The sequence below is a fragment of the Coenobita brevimanus genome, chromosome 89 (assembly GCF_032717465.1).
Source record: "Coenobita brevimanus isolate Jiangsu-jjx chromosome 89, ASM3271746v2, whole genome shotgun sequence".
NCBI classification, from domain to species: domain Eukaryota; kingdom Metazoa; phylum Arthropoda; class Malacostraca; order Decapoda; family Coenobitidae; genus Coenobita; species Coenobita brevimanus.
In genome coordinates this window covers 7,195,022-7,210,844 of record NC_137042.1, presented here as the reverse complement: position 1 = coordinate 7,210,844, position 15,823 = coordinate 7,195,022, and positions in this window count along the sequence as shown.

The following is a 15,823-nucleotide window of genomic DNA, read 5'->3' as shown; positions in this document are numbered from 1 at the left end:
AGTTTCATGTTGATAGCTCAAGCCGTTCATGAGATATCAGGTTTACCCACATACGAACAAAGCCAGCCTGCCAACCTTACAACCGAAAATATTACCACTCCGTTCGCTTTGCAACACGGGTAGTAAATATATTTACAAAATCATTAGCTTAGGAAGAGCTACAGTACTCGTAAGCCTTGTACGCCCAAGGGAATGCAACCTCATCCAAAAACAACATTTGTATTCTCACAGTGCTTTGTTCTGGATGCCTGAGCAGTACATTTTCTTTAGTGATATATTTTGGATATTACACATACCAATACCCGCCCGTCGAGCTGATATGGCCCGATGGGTGGCGCAAGCATCTCGGCCTGCTCGTGTCCCGACCTCAGGGCTCAGAATTGGGCCATGGCTGCCACTTGAAGTAAGGACTGGCTGCATGCCCTTTCATATGCCTGTATACGTTCACACACTGTCGGTTCTACTTATGACATATGCAGACTCTGACACACACACAGACATATACATTACAATCGTTTCAAGCGTCATAAACATTGCACCCTGTGTTGTTCATTGCCCGTAATACAAGTAACAGCAGAATCAGTCTTTGCACGCCATCTACACCTCGGTACTCATGAATCATACACTCAGCCAATGTGTTTTTTAGGTATTTGTAGCTACTGTAATACTTGATGAATTACTGTCACTACCGTTTAATCCTGTTCTGTAACGCTATTCCATATACTGCCCCCATAATTATATTGACATTAGTTATTTCTTCTCTTAATAGACCTTGTATAATCTGACTATATTCCTGTTTGTCTTTACTTGGCTTAACTTTACGTTCTCAAACTTTATCAACATTTTTTTTTTTTTTTCAGAATGCCTCCAAATGATATTAAGTGGGTATTTCTGTGACACTTTTCTCTGCAACATCCGCGGTCTTTCTCTCAAATTTCTTTCTACAGAACACCATCTCGTCTTCTCGAAACCTCACCGCTTTCTTATGAAAATTTAGCTGCCTGAGTTAAGTGATAGCAAACCCTGCTCTGTATCCTCGTACTTACTACATACTCGTTTCAAAGCTGAAAATTACTTCTTTGTATACGCACGCAACAACTTAACTTATTTTGAAGTGCTGTACATTCTTTAAAATTCTCCCATTTTTCTCATACATCCGGTTCTATTGATTTCAATGATTTCCACCAAATTTGGCTTTCCTCTACATTCACAGATCTACTTCGTGAAACAGCCTACATCTCTGTCCTTAATGACATAAGGCAGCTTGTACAGCACTCTACCCATACTGATTATATTGTAGAAAAATTTCAGCTTCCTAACTTAAGCGGTTTTTGACAGCGTGGCTGACTCCTTTTCTCTGTTCTGTATAATCTCCAGAGATCTGGAAAACGGATTGCAACTATATTTGGCCAAAAGAAGCGGGCAGCTGTCCGACTAAGTTGATAAAATTTTAAGGCTCTAGGCCAAATACCCTTTGAAATATCGCAGTGTTAAAATAAGTAGGAGTGATAATAATAACCAAAACACTGTAAAATTGTCTAAAGACATTTTTGATAACTTTATTATTGTACACCCTTAAAAACATATATAAGGACATCCAGATTGTGTAAATTGAAGCTGCCGAAATGACAAATCTATGAATCAGACTAAATGAACTCTTCACAATGTTAGATGCTACTAAATACCATATACTGTACTAGTAACGTGTGCTTAGTGAGCACATAACGAGCGAGCAGGCGCCATGTTATCACAGTTTCCCTCTGATATAAAGTTATTGGCTGAATCTCTGACGTTTAATTGCTAGAGTTGATGGCTAAAAACAGTGTTACATGTTTTTAAAATCTGATTTCGTAACAGGCGTTCACCGATTAGAGCCAAACACTCCCTTAATAAACTGGAGATTCCAAGGGGTTCCTACGCCTTTTTGGGGTGAGTTTTTAGTTGATAAAATTTATTGAATGAATGTTTCGCATGCAGAGAGAATATCAACAATATTTCACATACGAGTAAAGTTATTAGCTTCTACTTAGCGTGACGGTTGAGTCAGGCCTATCTCAACTTGAAGTAAACATGGTGTGCTTGTTTATAATAAGCTATGTAGGTGTTACCAATGAAGCGTCTCATTTTGGATGAAGAAAGATTGGTATTTGGTTGTAACATTGAGTAAAACATAAATAGGTCTTAATTTGAGGATTCAGGAGCACTTTTTATTTTGTCTCTGGGACCAACACATTCCGAGATATAAGTATTTGAAAATTACACCACTTTGACCATGGAAATGACCTTTGCCCAAGGTCAGGGTCGCTGATCATGTGCACGTTTTTAAGACTTAAAAATATATATAAACATGCAGAATTTCAACTTTTTTTCATGTTCTTAAGCCTTAAAAAATACAAAAGTGGTATTTTTATGTGCGAAATGTCCTTCCTGCAAGAAGGTAATTTCTTTTTTAATAGATAATGAATGGAAGAAGGAAAAACAAATCCAGTTGTTCTAAATATTTTATGAATGGAGGATGCCTAAAGGCATCCTCCATTCATAAAATATTTAGAACAACTGGATTTCAATCGAAGTGAATTAAATGTTTGTGGGAAACAACTCCCAGGAAGTGAATTCCAGAGAGTAGTAGTTCTGAGGATAAATGAATTTTGATAAGCAGTGATTCTGCATTGCTGGGGAGAGAGTGTGAGTTCATGGGCGCTCCCAGCTGCCCGCATATTTCGTGAGAAAATGTGAAGGGGAGGCACAATTGAAGCCAGTACATCAGAGCACTTACAGTTTAAAAAATCGATAAAATAATGCTAAAGAAGCAACATCCTTACCAACTGATAATAAAGGAAGGTCCTGCTTAATGACAGGATTATTGGTTAATCTAATGGCTTCATTGTGAATTTTGTCCAACTGCCTCAATGCAACCGCTACACATCCACTCCACAGTGGTGAACAGTATTTGATCTGAGAACGCACATGACTTTTGTATATTGTGGCCATCTTCTCGTCAGTGAAGAACTCACGAACTCTGTACATAAGTCCCAATTACTTGGAAGCATTTTTAGCAAGGGATTTAACATTAGCTGTCCAGTTTAGGTTGGGGTTTAGAGTAACACCTAGGATATCAATTGTAGTGGATATGGGAATATTGACATCATTTAAAATTATGTGAGAGTCTAAGGGATTTTTTCTGTTGGAGAAATTAATGTATTTAGTTTTCTGAGCATTAAATGAGACCAGATTCGATTGCCCCATTGATTAATTTTAGAAAGATCCTGATTCAGAGAAATTGCTGTGTTTATTTGGGAATTTATAATATCAAATTGTGTAAAGGAGGTATTAAATGTGAAAGAACTATGAAGGGTCGAGTCATCAGCATAAGAGTGTATTGGGTTGTGAGTGACAGATAGGAGGTCATTTATATGAATGAGAAAGAGGGTTGGCGCCAAAACTGATCCCTGAAGTACGGCAGCATTTATGGAATGAAACTGGGAATAAATTCTATCTACCATGATCCGTATTTTTCTACTATGAAGGTAAGAAGAAATTAGAGGAACCAGTGATGAAAGGCCATGGCGTGACATCTTAGACAGTAAAGCCCGGTGCCATACTCTGTCAAATGCTTTTGATATGTTAAGTGCTATTGTGTGTGTTTCACCATGTTGGTCTATTGTTTTGTTAATCTGATAGGTAAGAAGGCAAAGAATGTCCACAGTTGAACGTTCTTGTCTAAATCCATGCTGCCGATCATTGATTAATTTATTGATTTCTAGATGCTTGATAATGTGTTTGTTAATTAGTGTCTCAAAACTTTACCGAGAATGGAAGTTATGCAATTGATCTATAGTTTGATGGATCAGAAGTTGCCCCCTTTTTAGGAACAGGTTGGATATTTGCTTCTTTCCAAGAGGCTGGAAAACTTGATGTACTGATGCATAAGCGGAAAAATTATGCCAATACAGGAGCCAGCACTGAGGAGCAATTTTTAAGTACTATTGAAGGAATGTCATCTGGACCAGCAGCTTTGTCTGCTGAGAGATTCTGTAATACAGCTTGTACATATCTGGTGTGAATCATGAAAGGAGGTATTTGAGGGGAATCAAAATCAAGTACAGGAATATTGTGATTTTCTGATTTTAGGGTTGTGTTTGTTGAAAAAATGTCAACAAGAAGTTTAGCTTTTCCATGTGGGTCATTTACTAGATTTCCATTGGGGGATTGTGAAGGTGGAATGGAAGAGGTGGTAGTGGTTAGTTTTGAATTCATTAAGGGTTGGCCAGAATATTTTGTTATCATTTGGGTTGTTTAGTAGTTTGTTAGCCTGTCTATGTAGATAGTTTGATTTAGAAAGATTGATAATAGTTTTGGCATGGTTTCTGACATTTCTATAATAGTTAAAGGCTCCTTTTGTTTTGGTCCTTGTATAAGTGTTATAGGCTATTATTTTATGTTCTGTTACTCTAGCACAATTGTGGTCAAACCATTTAGGAGAATTACATCTTTTTCTGTAACTATGATAGGGAATGAATGTTTCCATGCCGATTATAATGAAATCCTGTATGTGGCCCAATATGAATTTGCATCATGGGAGAAAAAGGAGGTCCAAGGAACATCCATGAAAAAATTATGGAGTCCCTCCCAGTCTGCCCTGTCGTAGTGCCATTTAGTCACCACGACAGGGTCAGAGCAGGAAGGTGTGGTAGGTGTGAAACTGGTGGCTTGAATCAGACAATGATCCGAGGATCCGAGGGGGGACTTCACTTCGATTTTATAATTATTTGAATTGGTTATTAGAAACAAGTCCAATAGGTGGGAATTTTGATCGGGGTTGTCTTGTACATGGGTGGGTTGACTGACTAACTAGGTGAGATTAAATGAGTCTGCAAATAGCTCACATTCAAGACCAGAGTCATCAGTTCTGGCTGAATAAGTGAACCATTCAACATTATGTACATTAAAATCACCCAGAATAGTAATTTCTGATGCAGTAATAATGTTGAGGGCACTAAGCTGTGAAGACAGAGATCAAATAAACTCGGCTCTGGAGGGGCATTAGGGGAACGATAAACAGCAGAAATACTTAACTTTACCAAAAGAATTTAATTTGCATAAGGAATAGTCGAAATAAGGACGATTAAATCTGTAATCTCCTCCAGGGCAATTTCTGATTAAGCAAGGCAACATACGCCTCCTTTGGGCCTGAAATTTTGAATCAAGGGATAACCAGGAAAATTATATCTAGCTAAATCAGAGGTGGAGCTTACTTGTGTCTCTGTCAAAAGTAGCAGAGCAGGGGATTCAAATTGGAGGAAATTTAGAACAGAGTTGATGTTGGAGTGAAGTCCCCTAATATTGCAAAAGAAAATTTTACTGCACTGACGAGCAGATTTAGGGTGCCGCAACACTGGAGGTGGCACAGTGGCTCGATGGCGACTGGGAGGGCCTTGTGCACACGACCCAGCCCTGCCAGTGGTGGTCACCCGAGAAACCACCACACTAAATCCCAGTATAGCAGCAGCCATGGTTCCTTTAATGGGGGGGGGGGGGTTTGAGTAAAAATCAAATTTAAACACAAGTCAATGAAGGAATCTTAAAGAGGGGACTTTTAGGATTTTTTTTTTTTTACCCGGAGAGGAGCACAGTTATAAAGGGGCCTAATTTGAAAGTCTGTGGGTTCATGTGACATTGACGTTGAGGTCCAGGTCACCTATCTTATACAAGTGAGCTTAAGTGGTCGAGATCTGTAAGTCCATGATGTCTCTAGTTTAATTCCTTCATAGAAAATTATTCACATCGACTTCTTCCGATGCAGTCCGAAATTTTGGACCACAGGCGAATAACCTGCTGACTTGGTCCATTTCAAGCACTGCTCTCCGGCCATGTCCCAGGTGTAAGCCATGATAATTTCAGTTGTCTGTCCAAAGTATATCTTGAGGCTTGAAATAAGAATTAATTTGTTGTGTGTGTGTGTGTGTGTGTGTGTGTGTGTGTGTGTGTGTGTGTGTGTGTGTGCGCACGTGTGTGTGTGTGTTCCTGATACTGTCTGAATACGGTTGGTCCGATCCGAATGAAATTTGGTCAGATGAAGCGGCCAACAAGTCCTATAAGATACCAAAGTTTGAGAACTTTAGGTAAAAAAATAAGGGAATGGCACCAATTAAGATCTTAAGAAGGAATAATAATAATAATAATAATAATAATAATAATAATAATTTTAATAATTTTAATAATAATAGTAATAATAATGATGATAATAATAATAGTAATAATAATGATAATAATAATAATAATAATAATAATTGATAATTTTTATAATACTACTACTACTACTAATAATAATAATAATAATAATAATAATAATAATAATAATAATGATAATAATAATAATAATAATGATGACAGGGTGGATAGACAAGGATTGTGGAAAGTATTAAGAATATATTGAGTAGACGGGAAGTTGTTGAATGCTGTGAATAGTATGTATGATGGTGCTAAGGCTGCAGTGTGTGTGGATGGTGAACTGAGTGAATTTTTCTCTTGAAGGTTGAGTTGAAACAAGGATGTGTCATGTCTCCATGGTTGTTCAATGTGTACATAGATGGGGTAATAAAAGAGGTACAAGGTTGGGCGGTGGATGTTGGAGTGGCCCTGGTGAGAGAGGGTAGTGTTTGGAAACTCCCTGTACTGTTGTTTGCAGATGATACTGTGTTATTGAATGAAGACGAAGGGAAGCTGCAAGGCTTGGTGGGTGAGTTTGGGAGAGTGTGTATGAAACGGAATCTAAAGATGAATGCAGGGAAGAGTAAAGTGATGGTCTTTGAGAGAGGTGAAGTCAGTGAATGTACAGTGAGGTTGGATGGTGAGGAAATAGAAAATGTGAGTAAGTTTAAGTACTTGGGTAGTGTGATGAGTAAGGATGGAAGGTTGGAGGGTGAAGTGCTTGAAAGGGTACAACAAGGAAGAAACAGGGAAGTGAGCATGGAAGTGAAAAAGTTACTACATGACAGTATTGTGGTACCAACTCTAACGTATGGAAGTGAAGCTTGGACGTTGTTGGAGGGACACAAGTCAAGAGTGAGAGCAGTGAAAATGAGTTATTTAAGAGGAGCCTGTGGAGTCACATGGAGAGACAGGGTGACAAATGAGGATATAATGGAGCGTTGTGGTGTGGATGTGGATGTGATAGGAAGCATTAGGAGGAACACACTGAGGTGGTTTGGCCATGTGGAGAGGATGGATGATGAGAGACTGACGAGGAGAGTGTATATGAGTGAGATGGAGGGGGGAGAGGGAGGGGGAGGCCGAGGATGAGATGGAGGGATGGGGTGGAGAGGTATATGAGAGAGAGGGGTGTGAGTTGGGAGCATGGCAGTGAAATGGCGGGGGACGGGGCGACGTGGAGGCAATTTGTTTGTGGCCACCCCGTACGAGATTGAGGCGTCTGGCAATAGGTAGATAGATAAAATAATAATAATAATAATAATAATAATAATAATAATAATGACAAAACCAATATGACTCTCGTCTCGAATAGTGATTTATAATACTGTAATGATATCAAAAGCAAGAAAGCTTCCTACAGGAATAATAATAATAATAATAATAATAACTCTCCATTCGAGTGGAGAGTTATAATAATAATATTAACAAAAGCAAGAAAGCTTCCCAAAAGGATGCAGGAAGTTTTAATAATAATATAATAATGATAATAATAATAATAATAATAATAATAATAATAATAATAATAATGATAATAATTATAATAATAATAATAATAATAATAATAATAATATCCTTGGCAAATATCAATAACAGTGACTAAACTTCCTATAGTCTGATATAAGAATTAAAGATTTTTCAGATATGAACAAACAAAATTAATGTCAGATATTAAGAGAGAATGAGTAAGAAATACCCACTCCAGCCACATGTACAAGATGCTGCCGCTGTCTCAGTATGGTAATTTAAGAACGAGGACAGGTGGCTTCACTGCAGGCTCACATTGCCTCTTGCGTTGCAATCCTGCTCAGAGTTCTTGGTCTTCGGACGGAAATTAGGGAGCGAAATGTATCGACGCACAACACCGCCTAACTTTATTTCGTTTGCATATAACATTAATTTTGCATTTTATACAGATATACTAATAATGACCACAATGAGGGATTTAGTACATCAAAATATTCACTTACATGAGGCATAATTACGCCATGAAGATATATTATTATCGTTTTTCCAAAGTAAATGTTTACTAGGTAATTACCATTTCCAGCTAATGACCTTCTATTGTTATATCTCTACTATTTTCCGTCAGAAGTTTAAATTCCTAACCATATTATCTTTGTTGATCGCATGCTTATCAAAATATTCGCATAGTTGTTTAGATTTGTCGTAAGTTCATTAAAACATTTAGCAACCAAGTGTCAGATACTCTCTCTCTCTCTCTCTCTCTCTCTCTGTTTAACCCTGTAGGACATAATACTTCCGGTCCAAATGGCAAAAAAATCCTGTTTGCATCTACCATCCCTGGTATTTTCACTAAACGTCTCATATTACTTTACTGATAATTTTTCATTCTACTTGAGAGTGATCGCCTCTCATTTTACATTTTTATTCACTCTTCCTACTTATTCCATCTCTCCAGTTTTCTTTTTCTTCTTCGACCCCGCCTCATTTCATTATCTCTTGTGATATCGACCGCCAGGAGGATATATATGGCAAGGCGAAGACAGTTAGTTGAGAATTCTGCAGAAAAGAACCCCGTAAAGCTGTCATTCGAGTTACTGGCGAGAGGTAGTGTGGGAGTTGCACCGGGAGCACGAAATCAAAGAAAGATCATCGTGAACAGTAACCAGATGACTGCAGATTTTTACTAGGGCACTGCGAGCAGACCTCAGAGGCACATCAACATAAATTTACATAGGAAATAGCATTAAAGAGTATATAAAGTTGGCAAAGAGATGATTTTTTGTGTGAAAATTGTCCTATATGTGGCTCTGGGTCCGTGGGTGTGATTTGTTCTTTGAGATGTCCTGATGTGTTTTGATGGTTAGTGTGATGCTGATATGTTTTTCTACTTCTTCTCACCTTAGTATCACATTAATGAGGAAGCTATGTGTATTGCGCCTACTGAAAGGAAATATTATCTCTGTTCCGCAAATTTTCTGTTATTATATTTTAGCATATTACTTGCATTAATGAAAACGTGTCTGCCTGTGTGTGTGTTTGACCACTACGAGAATTAAGGGGGGATCTGTCTACAGGGCTCCAAAGGGGTCAAACAGGGGCGACTTCTTACCTGTTAAGCTTAAAGGAATGCGATGGATAAAGAGTGAGAGGGGCAATCAGGACGAAAGACTTAAAGTGAAGACGATGAGAATTAGTGAGGAGCCCGATGAATACAACTGGAGATCAGTAATTGGAGGCAAATGGATTTGGGCAACTTGTGGAATGCTTATAGAAAATGTTTAGGCAGAACAGGCAAAGTGGTGTGTGTGTGTGTGTGTGTGTGTGTGTGTGTGTGTGCAAGTGTTGTACAGGTGGGTAATAAGCTGGGTGACGAGAGGGGATGGGGATGGATGGAGAGGAAGGAAGGGTGATGTTTTGACTTTAGAGAGGGTGGTGTGAGGAAGATATCCTACTGACAATATATTTTGCCACAGATTTCGATAGGTGATAAGATTCGCTCTTCTGTTCAGAGATATCGGAACATGCTATAACAGCTCCCTCAAGGCATTTGCGTCTTTTTAAGTCAGGTTCATTGGAAATGTGGTGTATATTCAGCAATTGTATTCTGAGGAAGCCAAGAGGCGAAACGTCAATACACACTAAGTCCCAGATAGGTGTTTCTTTCTTCAATTGTTACTAGTAGAGTCAAGCAGCGTTATTCACTACACAAGTGCACTAGTACACCACGCAAGTACTTGTAATACATGGGTAACAGTCTTTGGCCCTTCTTTCTTGTAATCTCTACTCTTTGTGTTTAATCCGTCCAGTACGCTGACATCGCTATTTCATCAGTCTTGTGGCGCTAGTGAAGGTGTTTGAGCAGTGTGTGTGTGTGTGTGTGAAAAGTAACTCCAAGAGGTTTTATCCAACTTTAACAAAACTTGGTTAAAGGCTTGAGGAGCTAATCATGGAGTTCGCCTTTTCCGTTTCTACCAGTAAATCAAAGTCATGATCACTGAGCTTGGTTAAACGTTGGTCTTGTATTTTCTTTTTCTTTTTTTTTCTTTGACCAATTTTTATCCACTTTAGACTAGACTTCGAGAAATGATTAATAGTACGACAAGAATGAAATGATTCAGACTTGAAAAGTTATGGGTTCATAGGAAAAGGTCACAAGGTAAGGTCAAAGTCTGACTCATGTATGTGAAAAAACTCAGAGTTTATGACGGATATTAACAAAATTCGTCTGAGGGGTTGATGGTCAGCCAAGAAATATACCTCTCTCTCTTTTTTTTTTTTTTTTTTTTTTTAGATCAACCGGGCAGAGGTAAAGGTCGCAGGGCAAGGTCGACATACACAGTTTTATCTGACGCATGTCAAACTTTGCAAAAGGGCCGGGTGTAAGACAAGAATGATACTATTCAGTTTTGAGAAAAATCAAAAGGTCAAATTTCGATCCGTGTGTATGCTTATATTTTGATTCGATTTTAGCCAAATTAGGTGAAAAGGTTGAGAGTCAGCCATGGAGAAATTTGCTGCTTCTTATAGCAGTTGGTCAAAGGTCACGGTAACAGGGCAAGGTCAACATAAATATTTTTTTAATCCGTTTTCGACCAGACTTTGTGGAAGGATTTAGAATAAGGTAAAATGAAGTCATTCGATTTTGAGAGTTGTATGTCCAAGGTATTGCAATAGGGCAAAGTAAAATATTATACCGTTTGGCCTTTTGATGCTCAAGGATATTGCACTCTTTGGGTGGCCGTTCCTATTATATTTTGATTTGCTCCAGGCAGATTTATTTAACCTACGAGTTAATACATTTTTTTTGCAAATTCTTTCAGTGTCACACGCCTGTTTTTACATAAATTAAAAGTTTGTGATGGCAATAATGGTAAAGAAAGGGCTTACTATGTGAAAATTGTTATATGAGACACAGGTGGTAGGTGGTGGCGACCATCATCCTCTCACTTGGTGTAGTGCTGTCTACTTCTTCCTTAGCCTTTATCATTGTTTTTCTGTGCCTGCCCTCCTCTCTTCCTATTTTTCCCATCTTTCTTGTCACTTCTTATTGTTTTTCTTTCCTTTACAGGTGGCCTTACATTGAGTGACAAGCCAAATGGTTTCCTGTAAGTCAAGAAACCATTTACAGCGTTGGGTGGTAACTATATAACCAAACCATACTTGCTCCCTACGTGTCAGCAAGTGGGTTGGTGGAGGGTTAGTGCCTCTCCCCGTAAAACAAATAACTCAAAGTCAAATGGCCACCCCTTACGGGATTATGGCGTCTGGCAATAGATAGATAGACACAGGCATCCTTTTTTACAATAACGTTATTGCTATTATCTACAAAGGTCGGGAAGTTACCCTTGGTGCTTTACAGGTGGAGGTAAGCAAAGAAAGATGTTGCAATGCTCTTATGTGTTTATCATAATTTTATGTGTCTGTTATGTTCTTATGTGCTGATTCTCCCCCTGCCCTTAATATCTCTTTATTACTTGGCACAGAACTGTACACAGATCTCTCAGTAATTCTAAAATTGTTCCCATAAGCAGTATTTATATGGTTTTCAAAATACCTTGTAAAAATGTTCTTGAATATAATAAATAAGAGATCTCCACAATAAACTCATTTTAGTAGACAAAGATGAAAGAACGTAATGAATATGTAACAATAAGTGATAAACAAACATGGAGTGTAAAAACGTCCCAGGTCTGGAGTTTTGGTTCATGAGTTTTAATTGTTAAAGCTTGTGCCTAGAAGTAAATTTAGTCATGCGTCCTGAATCATTCAAGAGAATTACCTCTTAAGAGGATTTTCTCTTGGGTAAAGAAGGAGACGCGATAAGAGTGAACGGAAGAAGGTGGCAGAATTTAAGAAAAATAAAATAAAACAGAGGATGAAACATGAAGGACTGTCAGTGATGAGAAAAGTGGTCGTCTGCTGCCCTAATGGGTTCGAGTTTGAGTCCCTGCTGGGACAGGAAACAGTTCAAAATTTTTATTTTCAGTGAAACTGACAGATCCCCCATACGACCTACCTACATGTAAGAACACTCCCACTACTACCAATACATCAGTCCTGTGTGGAACAGCCCCAACATTCCTTTTACATGTGCGGTGAGCTTTAGCGCCCAAGCCGTGACATGGAACGGCATATGGTACATCGGTGGACTGTTGGGCTTCAGGAAATGGGTTAACTTTCGCCCAGAGTAGAACGTACTGAGACTGTGCCTATGATGTGGTAAATAACATATACTGTTGTGTAATTAGATTTTACAAGTGTGTCAAGCACCTCGTGGCCCATTTTACTGAGTATGCCGTTTAAGAGTTCTTTATTTGTGAATTATCTTTCTTTACGAGTACTTCTGAATCATTGCCCACAAAATGTTTTAGGTATGAATTAGGGTTACGATGATGATGATGATGAGTGCATGATCTGAGTTGAGTCTGTGGGGTGAAAACCAATATCAGTGATGAGATAATACAAGATGGTAGGATGTGATATAGCAGAGCACCAGCCACACTAATCTGGGCCCTTGTTGTGAGGTTGTATTGTGAGGTGGTACAGTGAATTGCATTAGAGTGTCAGCCATCCTATCTTTCTGCAGGCCAGGTTTTTGTTAAAGACTTAAGGAGTGAAACAGGGAGTCAGGGATGTGATCTGGAAACTACAAGCACGCTATACAGTAAGAGGTAAAAAAATACAAAACATGAAAAACATCAGCAACGCTATGCTGTTGCAAGCCTCCACTCGCTGCATACCTGACTAAGCGCATAATGGCCCTCACCCCCCACAATATTTTCTTTTAAAGATGGGCATAACGAGAACGCCTTGAGGATCCATAACCTGGGGCTTTCAGACTCCTTGCGCAGGTCGTGTTGAAATCTGAGAAAAATTTTTTTTTCATTATTTTGTGGTAGGTGGGGACGCTCACCGTCCACTCACTCAATGTAGTGCTGCTCTCGGGTGTCTGCCCTGTCCTCTCCTCCATCCTTGTTTCCTTCCATCTTCTTCTATCTTTCTTTCCTTCATTCTTTCCTCGTCCTTCTGCCTACGGGTGACTTTACACTGAGTGACAAGCCAGATGGATTCCTGTACACCAGGAAACTAATTACTATGCTGGGTGGTAACCATACAACCAAATTTTGGCGCCTGGTGGTTTAGTGGGTAATTATTGTGCTCCAATCGGATTGAGCCGGTGAAGGTTTATATCCAAGGGGTGGTTGGGGTTTACTGCTCATGTAATGCCACTCAGGGATGAGTGAGGTTAGTCACTCTCATCTTAAATGTCAGGACCAACTCCCTAGCCCCGGGCTCCTACGCTCCTCATCGGGCAAAGTAGGATTGGATAATGGATGGATGGGTGGATTTAAAAAAATACTTAAGCCAAAGCATTCTATCCATCAAAAGGCACCGTTTTATTATTAGACACATAAGTACTGTATGTGAAATTTCATGACTCTACAGTATCGTGAATATTTCTAGTTCTGGCCAGGAAACGAAATCTCTGCACCCAGCCAGCCGCCCTGCTGCCCAGCTCAACGGACGGATACCTGTTGATCCCAGTGATAACAACACCCTCATCTGAATTTGTCAGGTGGATGGTAGAAAACACAACATGCTGGAAGTCTACCTGGTAAGAAAATGACACCGTCTATGATTTCAGCGATCATTTACACTAGTCTGCTCTTATTCTTACCTTTATTAAGCCATTATTTTCTTTAGGATAGTGGTCGTCAGTGAGTGCCAGCAAGGCGATAGATAGGCCTGTGGTGGATGTGTTCTGTGGGGTGACACGGTTCAGGGCACCGTTGAGACGCGAGGGAGCTGGGCGGGTTAAGGTCTGACGTCAGCCACAAGGATGACAGGGTGGTGTGTAGTGGAGACGGCAGCAGTGGCTTTGATGTGGTTAGTGAGGCTACTGGAGTGCAATAGAAGGCGAGACTGTTGATGGCCTGGTCTAATCTGACTGCCTTGTGGGAATGTGTCGTCAGGGAAACCTCCTTTGGCAGGATAGGTAATTATACAATAATTTCGTCTCTTTGGATTAATTTAAAAATCAGCATCACAGTAAATATGTAATACTTTGGCTGAGGTGACCCAATTTTCAGTTTATTCTTGTTATCGCCATTTTTTTTTTTTATTCTGCTTGGCGGGGAAGGCCAATAGTGAATGTATATCACAAAACAAATCCAGGAATCATTACACGACGGTCATCACTAATTTGTATTCGTGCTACCGACAGGCGATATTACTGAGATTTAAGGAGAAACCTCACAGCAAAAGAGGAAAAGACAGCAAATAACTCGAAACAATATGGAGTTTATAATTATGTTCAGCAATATACAGAAATATACGGGTTATAAGATTATAGTCAACATGACAGTATTGTTATACCAACTCTAACGTACGGAAGTGAAGCTTGGACATTGCTGGAAGGACACAAGTCAAGAGTGAGAGCAGTGGAAATGAGTTATTTAAGAGGAGCCTGTGGAGTCACGTGGAGAGACAGGCTGACGAATGAGGATATAAAGGAGCGTTGTGGTGTGGATGTGGATGTGATAGGAAGCGTTATGAGGAACACACTGAGGTGGTTTGGCCATGTGGAGAGGATGGAGGGTGAAAGACTGACGAAGAGAGTGTATGTGAGTGAGGTGGAGGGGGGAAGAGGGAGGGGGAGGCCGAGGATGAGATGGAGGGATGGGGTGGAGAGGTATATGAGAGAGGGGGGTGTGAGTTGGGAGCAGGGCAGTGAAATGGTGGGGGACAGGGCGACTTGGAGGCGATTTGTTTGTGGCCACCCCAAACGGGATTGAGGCGTCTGGCAATAGATAGATAGATAGATTACTGGGCTCAGTGGTGACAAATGCTCTCTCTCTCTCTCTCTCTCTCTCTCTCTCTCTCTCAGACACACGGTCAAAGAAAACTAATTTATAAACTTCAGCCCCAGTAATGAATTCTGCTGTGGAAACTGGTGTTTCGGTCATGGACGCTGTGACTTATATAAGGAGAAAAAAATTATGGTTCATATAATTTCAGTATTTCTTCTCTGAGGAGTTCTTTATAATAGTCCATCTTAAAGACTCATCATTCATTCATTCATCCATCATCCAATCTTACGTTGCCCCATGAGGAGCCTAGAAGCCCGGGGTTAGGCAAGTTGGTCCTGGCATTTAAGATGAGAGTGAATCTTAGGGAAACATCCAAAGAGTAAAGACTCACATGACTTACAATGGATATTATTTTCTGAATGTTTTATACAGATAAGGGGAAGTCTCTTGCACTAGAATGGTCACGTAAACAGTTATGCGAGTATACGAACAGTTCGTTCCGAACAAGAGTCTCCTAGGATAAAATGGAAGCAATGTCTTCAGGTGACAGGAATGGCAGAATATAATATACAAGGTCTTTTTGTGCTGTATACTTATAAGGGTAATTACAGGTCATCGAAAATTTTGCAGAGTACTGTAGTGAGCATTCAGAACGCGAGAGGTGAAATACTAATGGCATTGGCTGAAAGGAACACTCAGAATGACGAAAAAAAAAAAAAAAAAAAATGGTGCCAGGCACAACAAACCTCGCCCGACATGAGTTATTATATTTTCAACCGTTTTCAAGTGATAGCCATCTGAAAATCCGTGATCTTGCCTTTGACCTTGCAAGGTCT